Below are 16,032 nucleotides of genomic sequence, written 5' to 3' on the forward strand. Positions count from 1 at the left end.
AGAATGTTTTACAAAATATTGACTGTTTTTTCTAATTGTTACTGTAGTGACTGAGTACTTTATTTCCTAGCTCTGTTTTATTATCTCCTCTACTCCAGATTTGGGTTTATTCAGGAGCAAATGAAGTTAATTGAATTGGGCACATTCTATTGCCCAATTTTGGCTTCTATCTGTCATAACTCATACTGTCACATTTTACAAAGTCATGCTGTACCACTCACAAATCATTTAAATAAGTGTAAAGCCCATGGAGTACTTTTTCACATACATACACTAATACTGTAATTTGAACAACTGGCTCATTTTTTTTTTTGTTGTTGTTATTGTTGCTTCCTCTGGCTTCTTAGCTTTAAATTTTTTGTTTCTCCAATGCATGTTTCAATTGAGAGTTTGTTTTCATTCATAGTTTTATGGGATCTGTAATGAATATTTAATTGCTTCACCCTTCTTTCATCTGAATTCTATTAATTAAGCTTGTATATGTCTTCCTTTTCCCTTGTGTTTGTGAAGCACTCTTTTAACTTGTAGCTACTTAAAAAAAACCCCTCAATCTTCAGTTTCCTCTTCTTCCTCTTCCAGTTGCTCCTGCCTGTTTTTCCTCAGGGTCCAAAACAAAGCAGGGAAAGGCCTTTGTCCTCCTTGCTGTACCTCACTGGGCTGTGCAGGGCTCCGCATCCTGACAGAATAGGTTGCCAGAGACTTGTTCTAGCACAGCGACATTCCTTGTAATCCCCTCATAGTCTGCGAGCATGCCAGGTACATTCTCTGCCTTCCTTGGACGCATAATTACTTCCCCTCATGCAGCAGAGCTGCCTGGAGGACAATCAGACAGCCTCAGTGTGCAGAAGTCAGATTATGAAGAATACCTGCCAGCGCTTTCCTTCTGAGAGGCTATTATCCTGGAAGAGAGGTTTCACAGCCCAAGCGTCGGCTTTAAAATGCCAGGTTCAAATTCTGACTTGGCCATTTGTCCTGATGTAAGGCAACACGTGAGTGGCTGTGCATTTCAGGGATGCAGCTAAGCACAACCACTGCTGTGCAAACGTTTCCAGTAGTGAAATATCTCCATCACCCTTACATCATGGACATGCTGGCTGGGTCTGCTTTATTTTTCTCTGAAATCACATGTTACATATCTCACAACATTATGTTTCGGAAGAAATCTTTTGACTTGTCTGCTGAATTTCCCTCAGTTTAAATATGGAGAAACTATCATTGTCACCAATTCCTAAGTACAGGTAGTGATCCCTTAGATTTTTCTACAGGTAACAGGAGGTAGAATCCTGCAGGCCTGGGCTTTGCAGCCATCATGAATGCTGGATTTATGTTGCTTTCATGGTTCCTTCCTTTCACACTGAAATGAGTACATTGGGTCATATAGGACACGGTGGATTTGAACTTAGCTTCCTTCCTTTGGGTAGTTCTGTACGTGCTGCCTAGAGGAGCAGAGCAGCCCAGCACTTGGGATTTTCCTCTGCCTTGCCATAGCTCAGTGTCAATCTCAGCAGGAGGTGGACTTGAGAATCAGGCAGCAGCTCAGTCGAACAAGGGAAACGTCCTGAGTCAGGGATTCTTCTACTCTGAGCCCAGCCTTTTCTAAAGACCAAAACTCCCTTTATTTGCATTTTAGCCTTTATGTTAATTAAATGGGAATTAATACGTGTATAAGAACTTCAGAAATTTCCCAAAGGCTCATTATAAATTTAGTGTAAAAGGAGCCCTGGATTTTTTTTTTTAAAGATAGGGCTTTCATTAAAATTTTAGGTTATTAATAAAAACATTTTTACCAGGGCAAGTTTAATGTGAATGCTGTGATAAAGATATCAGTTAATGTATAACTTCTGCTATGTATGCAATAGATTCCCACAAGAGGACTCGTGTGTGTGTGTGTTGTTTGTGTGCATGTGGTTAGGTATGGGATGGGAAGGCTTGGTGGTGAGAAGAACTAAATATTGCCCAGAATGTACTGAATCATGATTTCTTTTCATAAGCAAAAGGTTCCCAGTTTAATCATTTGTATTATTAATCATCTAGCACCTCTTCTGCTATCATAGAACAAAGCAGGAAAAGATTTCATTTAGTGCATGTAAAAACAGACCTGAGTGTCTGCCTACTCGAGAATTTATATCTGTTTATTCATTTATGATCACCAGCCAGGTAGACTGATCAATGATAATAAGAAAGCTTTATGAGGAACATTGCACTTACCAACTCCACAGTATCCACAGAGAATAAGTGCGCAAAACTAAATCTTAATAAAGCGTGAAGATGGCATAACTTCTGCTCTAACTGACTTGAGACATGGGCACATACTAGCCAGTCTTTTGCAGGTTGTCCCCCAACTTAAGATCCCTGCATTTGAAGTGGGAAGGAACCTGAGGCACACCAGCCTCCCACTGCTTACGTGTCCTTATTCTGTACTTCAAAAGTCATGCTACATATGCTTGTGCAGAAGCGGTCCCTCCTCTACCAGGGAGCCCATTTTTTCTTAGCAGACCATACCGAACTGGTAGTTCCTTGAGCACAGATTTCTTCCTGAGGAGGAGTCGCCCTCCCTCAGTGTCTGCTTGTGTATTCTAGTCCTGTTGCTTAATGGGCTCTGATGTGGCTGTAACAGCTGTCATACAGCACTTTCAAAACTGTTGATGGGTGGAGATGTAGGTCAGTGGTGGAGAGCTTGCCTCATGTGCGTGGGACCCTCGGTTCCATACCTCACATTCCATAAACAAATGAGCAAATAAGTAAATAAAATCAAAATAGTTTAACATAATTTCTTGACTTTCTCAATTTAATTCATTTTCCTGGGCTGAAGAGCTCTAATTACCTTATCCATTTTTTTTTCTTCTTTTTTTTTGTGCGTGTGTGTTTAGTATAGGGTCTACAGGGCCTCACTACATAGATCGGACTTATAGTGATTCTCCAGATTTCAGCCTCCCAAACGCTGGGATTACAGGTGGGCATCACCATTTCCAGCCTCAATCTCCATCTCAGTATGCCCCATGGCAGGGCATACTGATACAGCATGTCAGAGATCAAATCCTGGCCACTGCACTCTGCCTCAGCAGGCGCTTTAGTCTGCTGAGCTATCTGGCCAGCCCCTTCCATTTATTTTTTATTTTGAAAAATATAATACTGTTTATTTAACTTGGAAAACATTTCAGCATTCTAAACATACAAAAAATAACACAACATTGCAAATCATGTTTAAGTACAGAAGCTACTTGAACCTTCTCTGACTGTTCCCCAATGAAGAGTTCTATAGTTTGAAAACAGTTTAGCACTTAACTAAAAAAATAAAACAGTAATGAGATCAAACACTTGTCATGTCAGCTGACCCTGTCAGTCCCCAGCTAAGACAGGGCAGCAGGATGCTAGGTCACTATACACAGAAGCTGACTGGCGCCTGCCACAGCCACAGCAGCAACAGGTCCATGGTCTCTTCTCAGTGGCGTCTGTGCCCCGACCTCAGCGCCAAGCAGGAAGCATCGAGGGTTCGCCTGGGTTGCTTTGCTCTTTTTACAAACTCCAGGTATGTACAGTTGGTCACTAAGGGTTTCTCACCTATGACCATACAGTTAACATCACCTTACAACTTAAAAAAGGAACTCCAGAGACAGAGACATTTCTGAATGCCTTTTCACAGCCGCAGCAAAGTGTGCAGAGCGAGGAGAGCACAGGGTGGCTTTCAGTTTAAAAATGTTTGGAAATATGTACATCTTTGATACAATTTCACAGCGTTCTGGACCCCCATGGCCAAACTGAGCAACTGCTGCCAACTTCCGGAGCATTTGAGACTACGTGGTAACAATCCTGTTTGCATTTAACCTAAGAAACGGTCAGGCACGATGCTCCCCTACTCTAAGGGATTCACAAGGAGACAAGGTTTTTATTCATCCTGCTCCTCTTCCTCTTCCTCCTTTTCCTCTTCTACCTTTTTCTGGGCAACTTTAGCAGGATCATTTGCACCATCGAACTCTCCTTTAGACTTACAGTCAGCCACGTCCTTCTCATACTTCTTCAGCTTCGCGGCCTTGGTGAGGTAGGGCTGCTTTTCACTGCCACTTAAATTAGTCCACATCTCACCCAGCTTTTTGGTCACATTCTAGTAGAGATACCAGGGTTGGTGGATTTGATCCGAACAAAACAGGAAAAATCGAGACGGTGGTCTTTTGGTAGCGTTGGGGTCGTTTTTGCTTTTGCCTCCCTTTGCGGGCCCGTAATCTTTCATCTCTCGGCCATAGCGAACTTCACCTGCCTTGCCCATTTCATCAAACACAGACTTCTTTTTCCTAGACATGATCTTCCGCCGCTCTGAGCACTTCTTGGACAATTCTGCAAAACTGACAGGAACTTCCCGGTTCTTCTTGAGCTCCTCCCTGCAGGTCTGCACAAAGAAGGCTTATGCAGACATCTTGCCCCTTGCTTTCTTGGCGTCCCCTTTAGTCATCCTGACTGTACTGTTCGTGAGTCTCCTCTTCTATTCTTGATCATATATTCTAACTTTAAAATTCTGGACATCCAAGTTGTCTCATCTCTAAAAACCTTCCAGGCTGACAAAATTATTCTCCAACAAATGACTCCCAAAGAAACGCTCTGATCCGGGCAGGAGCTTCGGATCACACAGCACTTTGGGATGATTCATGGATCCTGCATCCTAACTACTTAGCTAAACAAAAGTAAGGTACCAAATTCTGTCCAGTCAAATTGCCTGCCAAAGCAAAGCAGTTAGTAAGATGACATAAATTCTTCCAAACTGTCATGAGCATGCTTAACACATCATTAGTAAGGCAGTACTTCCCCTTCCGTCTGCAGTTAGATGATTCACTGACCCTTACTAGATTCCTATCTGTCCTTAAGAGTCCACATAGCATCTTTCCAGGTTCAACTTGAATGTCATATGTACCACCCGAGATTACTCAATTCCTCTTTGGCCTCCAGAACCCCAGATGCCACTCCCAGTGCTATGGCACATGCAGACTTGAAAGCCTGTTAAAAAGTAATGACTAGGATAGTTCTACCCTTATCAATTCTTCAATCTATCTTCCTTTTCTGGTTCTAATTATACTATTGCAACACAACCACTGTATCTAAATGGGCATCACATATACTTCATTATGTACCTCTAAAATAAATATGTCCAACTCCTAGTCAGTCCTTAGCTTACTAGGTATCAACTGAATCACCTTCACACAGCATGTATTATATTAGGTGCTGAGAACACAAAGATCAGGGGCTGCTGTTCCCCTGCAGTTGAGATTGAGGGGAAGAAAATAACCAAATGCAATAATTATATTGGGGCTATTGTTATGAAGAAAATCAGGAGGGTGATGATGCAGAGTGTTCTAGATGGAACCTGTTTTATGAAGAGCAGCCAGGGAAGGCATCTTGAAGGAGTGAGGGCAAGAAGTGAAAGAACAGCAATGAATCTGGAAGAACATTCTGAGCAGAAGGACCAGTTGAGGCCGTGTAATCAGGATGGGATTAGTGTGGTCCAGGCAAAAGGCCTGGGACTGGAGCATTCTGTCCAAAAGCCAATAAGGTCGCCATGGGGATAAGGAGGGGGAGAGGAAGAAAAATGATTAAAATGTGATATGAGCCAGGTCTCCAAGATGAATAACATTATGTATCACAAGTATATACAGACGAAAGAATAAAAAAGTTATGCAGCAACATGCATAAAAAGAAACAAAGCTCAATTGAAGACTAGGTTGGCTCTTCCATTTGTGTCTGATAACAACATGACATGTTTGAATAAGAGATACCACTTTCCTTTCCACATTCATTTATCCTTTTCTGGTGATCTTGAGCAAAGGCAAAATTCTATTGCAAACTTTCTGACTGTAACCTTAGAGATTTGTGCCTATTTTTCTTGATTATAAACTCTTTTTGGTTCATTTCGTACATTAAAAAATCTGAGGTCATAAGGGAGATAGTTTTGCATCTATTTTGGGCATTTTGACCTTCAATCTCATTTCCTTTTCACTTAAATTAGCCTCACTTGCATAGTCAGAATCATATATTTTTAAAGGCTTCCATTCCCTCCAGAATTATGCTCTTTAAAGGGTCTGCCTTGAGATCATTTTAGTTTTGAGACTCTGTATTCATGGGAGACAGAATAGAAGAAGGGGAAAGCATAGATTATCTAGAGTCTGAAAACCCTGTGGCCAAATTCTAACCTGGCTAGTAAAAGGGCTGATGGATAGATGTCTGTAGAATAAGCAAATGAGTGAATGAACAGCGATTACAAGCAAGTCCCTAATCTCTGAGCCTCAGTTTTCTCATGCATAAAGGACTGACACAAATATCTACCTTCAGAGATCTATTGTCTGAAGTACATAAGCAGGATGGTTTGGGCAACTGTACTGTGCATTTCTGCTGGTCTATGGAATGGAGAAATTAATGCTTGATTTGTTTTGTCTCCTTTTTTCAATTCTTTGTCCTTTTTCTCTTCTTAATTTCTTATATATTTCTTTTTTCAACTTTGCATGCATGTATCTGGTAATATGAACAACTAATTTGAAGACAACACTATACATTACAAGAAATACTGTGAAATTCATATTATTTTGTTTAGTGAAATTCAGCATCACTTGTAATTTTTCTGTTTTACTACTATTTTGTACTTTCTCTAAAAAATAAAAAATAAAAATAAAAAAGAAGTAAATTGGCCAAAATATGTGTAGGAACACTCTTAATAACAACATCTTTGGATTGAGCATTGCAATCACTCTTGACACATTACAAGATTTAGAGATACTTATAAGGCTAACTGTCCTAGTTGTTGATTCAAAGAGATTAAACTTTAATTACCAAATTTATCTATGTACCTACTTTGAAGAATCACCTAGGTTTATAAGTTCTGTTTATAAGGTGTTGTTAGCCTTTTTACCTTTGATTACATCAGTATTCACAAACATTATTTTAATTCTAAGTATCATTCAAGACCAGTCAAAGGGAGCTGGGGAGCTAGCCCAGCAGTCTAAGCACCTTCCTGGCAAGCACACAGACCCAAGTTTTATCCCTAGTACTGCATGCCATGCCAGCCCCAGTGCCTTGGACCTGCTGTACCAGCCACCAAAACTGGGTGTGGTGGTGCACACTTGTAATCCCAGTGCTGGGGAGGCTGAGACAGGAGGATCACTACCAGTCTAAGCTGTGTAGCAAGACCCTGTACCAAATAAATAAATAAATAAATAAATAAATAAATAAATAAATCAAAAGATGCATGGTGATTATGTTTCCTTTCTTACATCTTTACAAATTATCTGAATCAACTAGAACTATAGATTTCTTTCCTTAGGTATCTATATTCCTCTCACAGATTCAACCCTGGTTGTGAAAATCTTTGCTCAACACTCTTATTCATCCTGGCAGACCAACAACTCATTTACCGGAAGAAGTGTCTCCCAAAAGCTCTGGCCCCATTCAGGTCAGCACTGGCTGCTTCTGACTTGTTCAAGCACCTCTGCACCCCTGAGGTTCCTGCCACCTGCCTGAGTTGTGTCACTAGTTCTCGGTTTCAATTTTTATCTGTCTGATCACTGCCCTAACTTGAATAATTTTCTGAGAAAGCATCTAAAGGAGATGATTTTATTTCCAATACAACCCATGTTTAAAAATACTTTTCAGGGCCAGGGAGATGGTTCAGTAGAAAAAGTGCTTCCCTGGCAAGTGCAAGGGCCTGAATTCAATTCCCAGTTCTGCCAAAAATAAATAAATAAAATATATAAATAAAATTTAAAAAATAAATACTTTTCTTCTACTTCATAACCTTATGGATGGCTTGGCCTTATTCAGTTGTACAAGATGGAAAACAGATTTCCTTTCGGAAAGAATAAAATAAAAACGATTGCATACAAACAATTAACAATAAGATTGGTTCATGCTTTTCAACAGCAACAGTGCAATCCAGAAGACACTCTGGTGCTAAGCAATTTGATTTTTTTGTGCTTTCAGTTGATTTCTAGAAGACATTAAATTTAAAGGTATAATTTATTTATTTATTTATTTATATTTTAGGGAAGGGTCTACAGTGTGTTCAGGGTCTCACTACTGGATTGGAATCATAGTGATCCACCTGTTTACATCTTTCCAAGAGCTAGAATTAAAGGCGTGCCCCACCATGCCCAGTCTCAATTTCTGTCTCAGTGTGCTCCAGGGGCAGGGCTGGCATGGCAGGCCCGAGGATCAAACCCCTGGCCCCTGTACCTGCTTGCAGGTGCTTTAATTCACTGAGCTATTTGACTGGCCCTTAAAGGTATGTTTTAATACACCTTTTTGGTATATTTTTGATCTTTTACCCAAAAGTCTCTGCTTGTCTCTTTGTGTGGGGGAACTGAGCATTTCAAGAATAGAATCAGTGTCAGAAGAGGTTCCTATTTGGATTTTAGTAAAATTAACCATACAACTCCTTTCAAATGATTTAATCCAGATACCTGTACAGTACAGTAGTTATGATAAAATAGTGAGAAAACTTATAAAGTGTTGATACATAAGACCCCAGACAGAAGAAGCATTGGCTAATTAGAGATTTGGTTGAGGGGCAGAATAGCTTCCTAGAAAACACATGAATTTCTTCAGCATCTGACACGAACTGTCATGCTGAATGCACTGGCAGCAGTGCTGGGCCCTTTAGCATTACATCTTCATCATGGGCTGCCGGCAACCTCAGAGCACTGGTGCCCTTCCAGTTACCTGCAGTGTCAAGATGGCCATTATGGAAGTGCACCCCGGACACCAGGAGGAATTCCTTGCATGCAGACAAAAGCCCCCTGAGGCAACTCCCAGAATTATTTCAAAGGAATTTGAAGGGAGTCAGAACTTCTAAGGAACTGTGATCAGAGCCATAAGCATTCTATTTTGTTCCTGTTATAAATCCCCTGCACATCTATTCTTCACGGCTTTCAAGAAATATGCCTGACAATTTTTGTGAGCTTGGGATGCTGATAGATAGGTTTTAATAGTCCAGGTAGGGCTGGAGAGATAGCTCAGTGGTCTAAGTGCCTTCCTGGCAGTCATAAGACCTGAGTTCGATCCCTGGTTCCACATGCTGTGCTGTGTTGGCCTGGGACTTGGGCGTGGTGGTGCACACCTCTAGTCATAGTGCTGGGGAGGCTGAGAGAGGAGGATCACTATGAGTCTGAACTGTGTAGTGAGACCCTGTACCCAATAAATAAATAAATAAAGTACACATAATGTTTGCTTTTATATAGTGAATTAGTAGGAGATCTCAAGCCAAATCAGTGAGGTTTTGGTGTTCAAAAATTAGATGCTAAACTTTGCAGAGCACTGTTTTGCTGTGCTTCTCCAATTTCTCTAAGTGGTGTTCCATTTGTACTAGCCATGTATTTTCATTACTATTTCTTTGGGTCCCCTGTCTCTTTCTCTTTGCTGGGGTCTCTGAATTATTTTCTGCATTCCACAGTGGCCAGGTAGAATTTTTTTATTTTTTATTTTTATTTTTATTTATTTATTTTTTTTGCGGAACTGGGGATTGAACTCAGACCCTTGCGCTTGCCAGGGAAGTGCTTATTCCACTGAGCCATCTCTCCGGCCCCGAGGTAGAATTTTATAGATGCTTTTTTTTTTTTTTTTTTTTTTAAGGTATAGAAGCTATAATTCCTTTCAGAATCTTGCAAGGAGTATAGAAATACTCTAACTGGATTGACTTCACATTTCAAACATTTAACAAATGCTAAGAGTTAGAGTTTGTATCTCAGTTGTATATTTATATGGTTGAGCACCACGGAATGTGCCTTTGGGGTACTATTGTGAACAAGCTGTCAAGTGTAACTGGGTTATCTTGGGGGGAGAAACAACCCTTGTTGCACATGCTATTTATAAACCTCTGAAGAAACATTCACTAATCAAATCAATTGGGCTGTTTAAAAATTATGAAGTACTGTGCTATCTGTTCAAAGATCCACATGTTAGGCCTATTTGCACTGGAAAAGCTGCTTTAAAACTAAAATAAGCAAATTAACAAATTTTGAACAAATCAACAAAATTGTTCAAATTTGAACAAATTATTTCAACTTTTACAGCTGCTACTTCCCGCTTACTCTCACATTTTTCTTTGTTTTCTTCCTTCTTTTTACTTATGAAATTATACTTTCTAAGTCATCATATAATATTAAGTATAAATAATAGATTTTTTTCTTAAAACACATATATATGTATATGTATATATACACATGTACATATATTTGCATTTGTATATGTATGTGTATATGTATATATTCTGCTGCTATATACAATATATAATATATAATATATGTATTATATATTGTATATATTATTCTTCTGCTTTTGTTGGCAAATAAGCAGCCTTATCCTAGGTATCTCACATTTCTATGATTAAATAAGTAATTTTTGTCTTGAAGATAAAACACTAGAATCCCTAGAATAAAATTTTTGTTCACTGAATCTTATGACGATCATCAGTCTCAGTTGTTCTAGAGCTTAGAATAGGGAAGACCACAGACAGCCAAGGCACCTAGGAAGACTGCTGGAAGTAGGGTGAACTTTGTTTTTGAGAACAAAAGGAATGTCCATTGAGGGACTCAAAATTGGAGGACACTCAGGAAGCAAAGGACAACAGAGAAAAATTGGGGCTTGAGAAAAAAATGTCTAAGGCAAATGTATATCCATATAAGTCATAGGCTCAAAGAAGCAACCCAGGAAAGGTACCCTGGTAGGGGCAGTATATTGAGTACCTGTTATAACCCAGACAATGTACTGCATACCTCACAGAAGCATTGAGAATATAAGGGAAGGATGGCATGAGAAATTAAGGGAAGCCTTTGAACAGAGGAAAGAGACTTATTAGTGTAGGATATATAGGAACGGGTAAAGTTCATGAGCATTTTCAGGAAAATAAGATTCATGGGTGTAATGGCTTATATCTAGATCCCCTCCCTGCACACAAAAAAAGCCTCATGTGGTCATTGGTGCGACTTCTTGGAGGTGGCTGGATCTAGTATGTGTGACCCTGGGATCGAGGATGTGATGCTGGGACTGATTCACGGGGAGATGCTAGGGTTAAGGTTGCCTCTCTCTGGATGTGAGTGCTACTAACCTTCAGGGATAAGATACAAGGGGCAGAAAGAATGTCGCAATGTACCTGTTGCTCTGCTACCTCACTGCTTGCTGCCCTCTCCCTGTTGTGAACTGCTTCTTCTCTGCAATGCCTCTCTGCCATAGCACTCTGCCTTGCACCCAGCAAACTATAAACTGAAACTCCTACAAACTGTGAGCCAAATAAACCTTCCCTCTGCTAACTTCAGGCATTTTTGTCTCAGCAATGAGAAAAATAACCAAGACCATGAGAAAACATGCACTTTGCACTGTTGCTCAAAGAGTTAAGAAAAACTTAAGGGAGAACTTTCTATAGCATCCACTTCGATTCACTAATTAATCGGTAAGTGTGGCCCCCTTTAGAGGCCACGCTAACACAGGGATGAGTTTTAAGCTGCTAGGAATAGACTCTAAGAAAGCATAGGCTTTCTCCCAGAATGCTTTGCACAGTAGCACAAACCTGCCTGTCAGGTTGGAGTCAGAATTCAAAGTGCTTGGGGATCTCTTGATGGGGCAGGAAGCTCTCCTGGTCCTCAGGTCATCATTATGGACATAGGCTATCTTTGAACTACAGCTTCAGAGAAGTGCTAACTATTAATAGACAGGAGAAAGCAGAGTTTACTGTAAGAGCCTGACAAATATAGATTGGAGACATCATTATCCTGCCAATTTCTTCTTAGCCCACAAAGGCTTTGCTGCAGCGTGCGTATTCTTCTTTTGCTTAATATTACTAGGAGCACAGAACAGTCGGCCATGCACCGAGTGGAGTGTCGGTCTGTCTTCAAACACAGCACAGAGCAAGAAGCAAGCTCTAGGTTAGGCCCCACTTCTTGTATTCATTTATTTACTGTCTGACTTTTTGCAAGACCAAGCAGGGCTGCTCCATCTCTTGTTCCATTCCCTGTTTGAACAGCCCAGAGCAGTTGAACTTCACATTTATTTTTGTACATGATTTACAGGAGATCTCTTTGGGAAAGCTAGGTCCCTCACAAATAGAGAATCCTGAAGTCACATCAGGGAAAGATATACTTGTGTTTAATGGGGCAATAAACTGGCTATGGAGTCTCCTTAGAAATTTTAAAAAGACTGCTAGAGGCCATTGTTTGAATGCCTTCCAATTTGAAACAGATTGTTTTGAGTCTTTAATAATTACAGAGCAGGTATATTTTGAGATTATCGTGATAGAATCATCTAAAAACAACAAAAGATTCATAAAATGTTACTCATATTGTGGTTCTTTACATGTATAAAGGGTCAAATAAAATGTTTCAAGCTTTAGAGTTTCATCTGTGATCTGACAAAAAAAACCCATCCAAGTGATTCTGTGCTTCTATCTGTGAAAACATTAAAACAATTTCAGATACAATTTCAAGGTTAATACTATTAACCTTGCATACAGAGATAGAAGTTTGTGGATTTTTATGAAAACTATGCATGCCACTTGATAATTTCCTTTGGAGTGCTGCTTATCCAGGAAGAATAAGCCAGCGTGGAATTAGGATTTCAAACTTTTAAAATGCTTGCCCTACTGTAGCTGTATTTTCTGTTGCTTCCATGTTGCCCTCTAATGTTCTTAATGATATTCTATTTTGTTTTCCTCCTAGCCTTTGCTGCCTGTAGATACTTAGAAATGTATGGTTTGCACTCTTTCCCCCATCTTAACTCTGAGTCTTCTTACCATTTTTTTAAGCTTTCATTAGATAAATGTTTTACACATTTATGCAATGTCAAAGGATTTAGCTTTGAATTTATATTATTTCAATTTAATGATAGATTGTGAAACTGAGATAGTGCTGCAGGAGCTTAGCAGTGTGGTTAAAATCATAAGCCTTGTAATTAGATTAACTTACCTTTTCGTTTAGTTAAGTGACTGAGCAGGCTAGGTGTTACCAGTATCACAGAATTGTTGGCCAGGCCCAGAGCATGCCTCAGGTCTGTCTTCAACCAGCACAGAGTAAGAAATAAACTCTAGGTTAGGCCCTGCTTCTTGTGTTCATTTGTTTATTGTCTGGCTTTTTAGAAGACCAAATGTGGCTTCTCCATCTCTTGTTCCTTTCCCATTCTGGACGGCCCAGAGGTCCTTTCTCCTACTCAGGTTCCCCTTTCTCCTAATCTGCAAAAGAGTCGCTATCATCATCCCCCTGACATCATCATTCTTTGCCACCCCTGTCACCCTCCTCCCCACAATCTGTGGCCTTCTTCACTGTCCATCTGCTCTTCCTGCTCATTGTCACGATCCCGAAGGGGCTGGGGTGGGTGTGGAGATCAAGTGAATTAAGCTGTTGAATCACTCTCAACAGTAGAATGGCACAAACAGAGACAGGATTCTAACTTTGACCCCAAATTCCTATTATTTTCCGGGTTGGGCTCCCAAACTATAGTTTATATTGTTCCTCTTGATTGTTAATTACTCTGTTAGCAGTTTGACAGATCTGTGTTTAATTTTATTTTCTGTATTCAGCACAGGGTCTACAGGGTGTTTAAGGGCTCACTACATAGATCAGGCTTGTAGTGATTTTCCTGTTTTCAGCCTCCCAAGCGCTGGGATTACAGGCATGTGCCACCATGCCCAGTTTCAGTAGTCATCTCAGTGTGCCCTGCGGGCAGTGCCGGCACAGCATGCTGGGGATCAAACCCCGGCCGCTGCGCTCTGCCTAAGCAGGTGCTTTAGTCCTCTGAGCTATCTGGTTGGCCCAGATCTGGATTTAAATTCTAGCTTCCTTTTGAGCAAGACACAATGGTCATACGTGTTACCACTTGCAGTCTTCTTTCAATGAAGAAGATGCACATAAATAGCTGTAGCTACACATGAATCAAAAGCTTCCCTGCCTACTGAATAAATTATTGAGCGTAATGATGAAAGCATCTCTCTAAACATTACAGAAATAAAGGCATTCTAATTGGCATAGGATGCTTTGAGTAAGGTAAATGTGGGAAATTAGTTGATATATTAGATGCTCTTCCAATTCTTGTGACCCTTTATCTTAAAAATTCTTCACTGTAATTATTTCCTGCATATCTGAGTGCAGCTGAGCAGACTGATTTACACTGCTTCAGTCTTTTTTCATGGTTGCATAATTATTTGTTCTTTGACTTGAAAGGGCTGAGTTATTGCTTTCTATTTTATACTCCTTTTTAGAGGGTTTTTCTTTGCTCTGTGACTAGGTACTAGGGATGCTTAGGTGGGTGAAAGCGTACTTTTTCATGTCATATGGCTTATTGTTACTATAATTTTCTAAAGGTGGCTATTGCCACTGCTGGGCTAGAGCAAGTAAAAAAATTCAAAATACTAATAGGACTTATGATGAGGAACGGGAGAGAGGTGTTCTGTTTTCTCATTGTGTAAATGCAGCCCTTCCTGTGGCTTCTGTGGCTGTTTTATTGGCATTGCTGCGTGTTCTTTCTTTCTGTCTCATTTGGCGCAGACTATGCTTATTGTTGTCTTACAAATTGCCCCTCCACTTGGCATTTGCTGTTGTTAATTACCTACTAAGTCCCCCCCATTGGAGTAATGAGTAGCAATTTTCGTATCTACCTCCACACAGTTAATATGGTTTCTTATCATTATTATACTGCGTCTATTTCTCCCTAACACTCTATAAATTATTCCTACATACTTTTTTTTTACATAAAGGAAACAGAAGTCATTTATATTCATAATTATTTCATCCTTTCAAAAGTAAGGCAAAAAAGGTACTTGCCATGTGTTCTGGCACTTTAAAGCAGAGAACTGAATTATGGTAACTAACATTCTCAATAAAGCTTGAAAACCATGTGCTGTGCAAATGTATGAGAGCCTCTTCATCTCTTCTGCTAGGGCAGGGAATGGGAGCTTGTGTTTGCTCTAAGGAAAAGAGACCGGGGTTGTTGAGTGCTAGTTGTAAGCTGCCAGTTTAGTCAAGGCTCCCTTGTGGGTCACCCAGTTGCCCATTTTGGCTCAACAACTGTTGACTGGTGGCATCACCTTCTCTGGTGTCATTTGGATCCCTGAGAGCCATGAGACAAAAGGCAACAGTGGCAGTGCCCTCGTCCAGGGAGACTGACTAAAACATGGCAAAAATGCTCATCTGTGGCTTATTCACAATGGGCCCTTACCTGTATACCTGAGTTTTCACAGGACCTTCCTGAGGCTTCCTGCAGAGAGTGGCTACTGCTACTGCAGTCATCCCAACTATACTTTCAATTGAAGGTTGTAACTGCCTCTCCCCTGAACTGAAACTTTCTTCCCCTTCTCTTTTCCCTAATGCCATCCCCTTTCATACATTTTTACATGGCAGCCAGAACTTTCTTCACAGAAATATGTCTATATCACCCCCCCCACCCCCTGTTTAAAATCCTGCGCCTTCTGTGATTGGATCTGATGATTGACAGCGTAAGCTTTGCAACACAGGGCACATGGCCGGACAACCTCTGGATAGTCATTTTGGCTGCGCCTCACTCCCTCTTCTGAACATTGGGGTGATGATACCTTCTGCACAGAGTTACTGTGAAGATTACAAATAACACGTGATGTGCTTAGAGGATCTCCTGGCACGGAGTATGCTCTCAGGAAATGGCAGCTCTCAGCTATTTTTAAAAATAGGTATGACTGATTTGAAGTCAATTTTCCTTTCAGAAAAAGGGAAAACATTAGGAGAGACAACTCATGTGATTTGGCCTCTTCCTCTAATCATCAAAGCTTACTGCAATTCAATTTGAAAGCAACTGTGATTCGCTACTGTAGCAGGTTATTTTATATTCAGTTCATCATGACTATTGGAAGAAGATTCAATTTTTAGAATCTGATTTTAGGAGGTTGACAGAAATGTCAATGTAACATGCCCAAAAAAGAAATACATAAACAATCAGATCAGAAAGACTCAGCTAGAAAGGAATCATATTCAGAGCAAGAGAGAAGAAATATTCAGAGAAAAATTACAGAGGTTGACAACAAATTAAATACAGTCTTCAAGAACA

At 40.2% G+C, this 16,032-nt stretch overlaps 1 pseudogene; it reads right to left on the bottom strand.

Moving 5' to 3' along the window:
- Positions 1-546: 546 nt before the first annotated feature.
- LOC101582249 lies at positions 547-4,447 on the bottom strand (annotated as a pseudogene).
- Positions 4,448-16,032: the final 11,585 nt, after the last annotated feature.

This window comes from Octodon degus, unplaced genomic scaffold (genome assembly GCF_000260255.1).
Source record: "Octodon degus isolate 3935 unplaced genomic scaffold, OctDeg1.0 scaffold00013, whole genome shotgun sequence".
NCBI lineage: Eukaryota > Metazoa > Chordata > Mammalia > Rodentia > Octodontidae > Octodon > Octodon degus.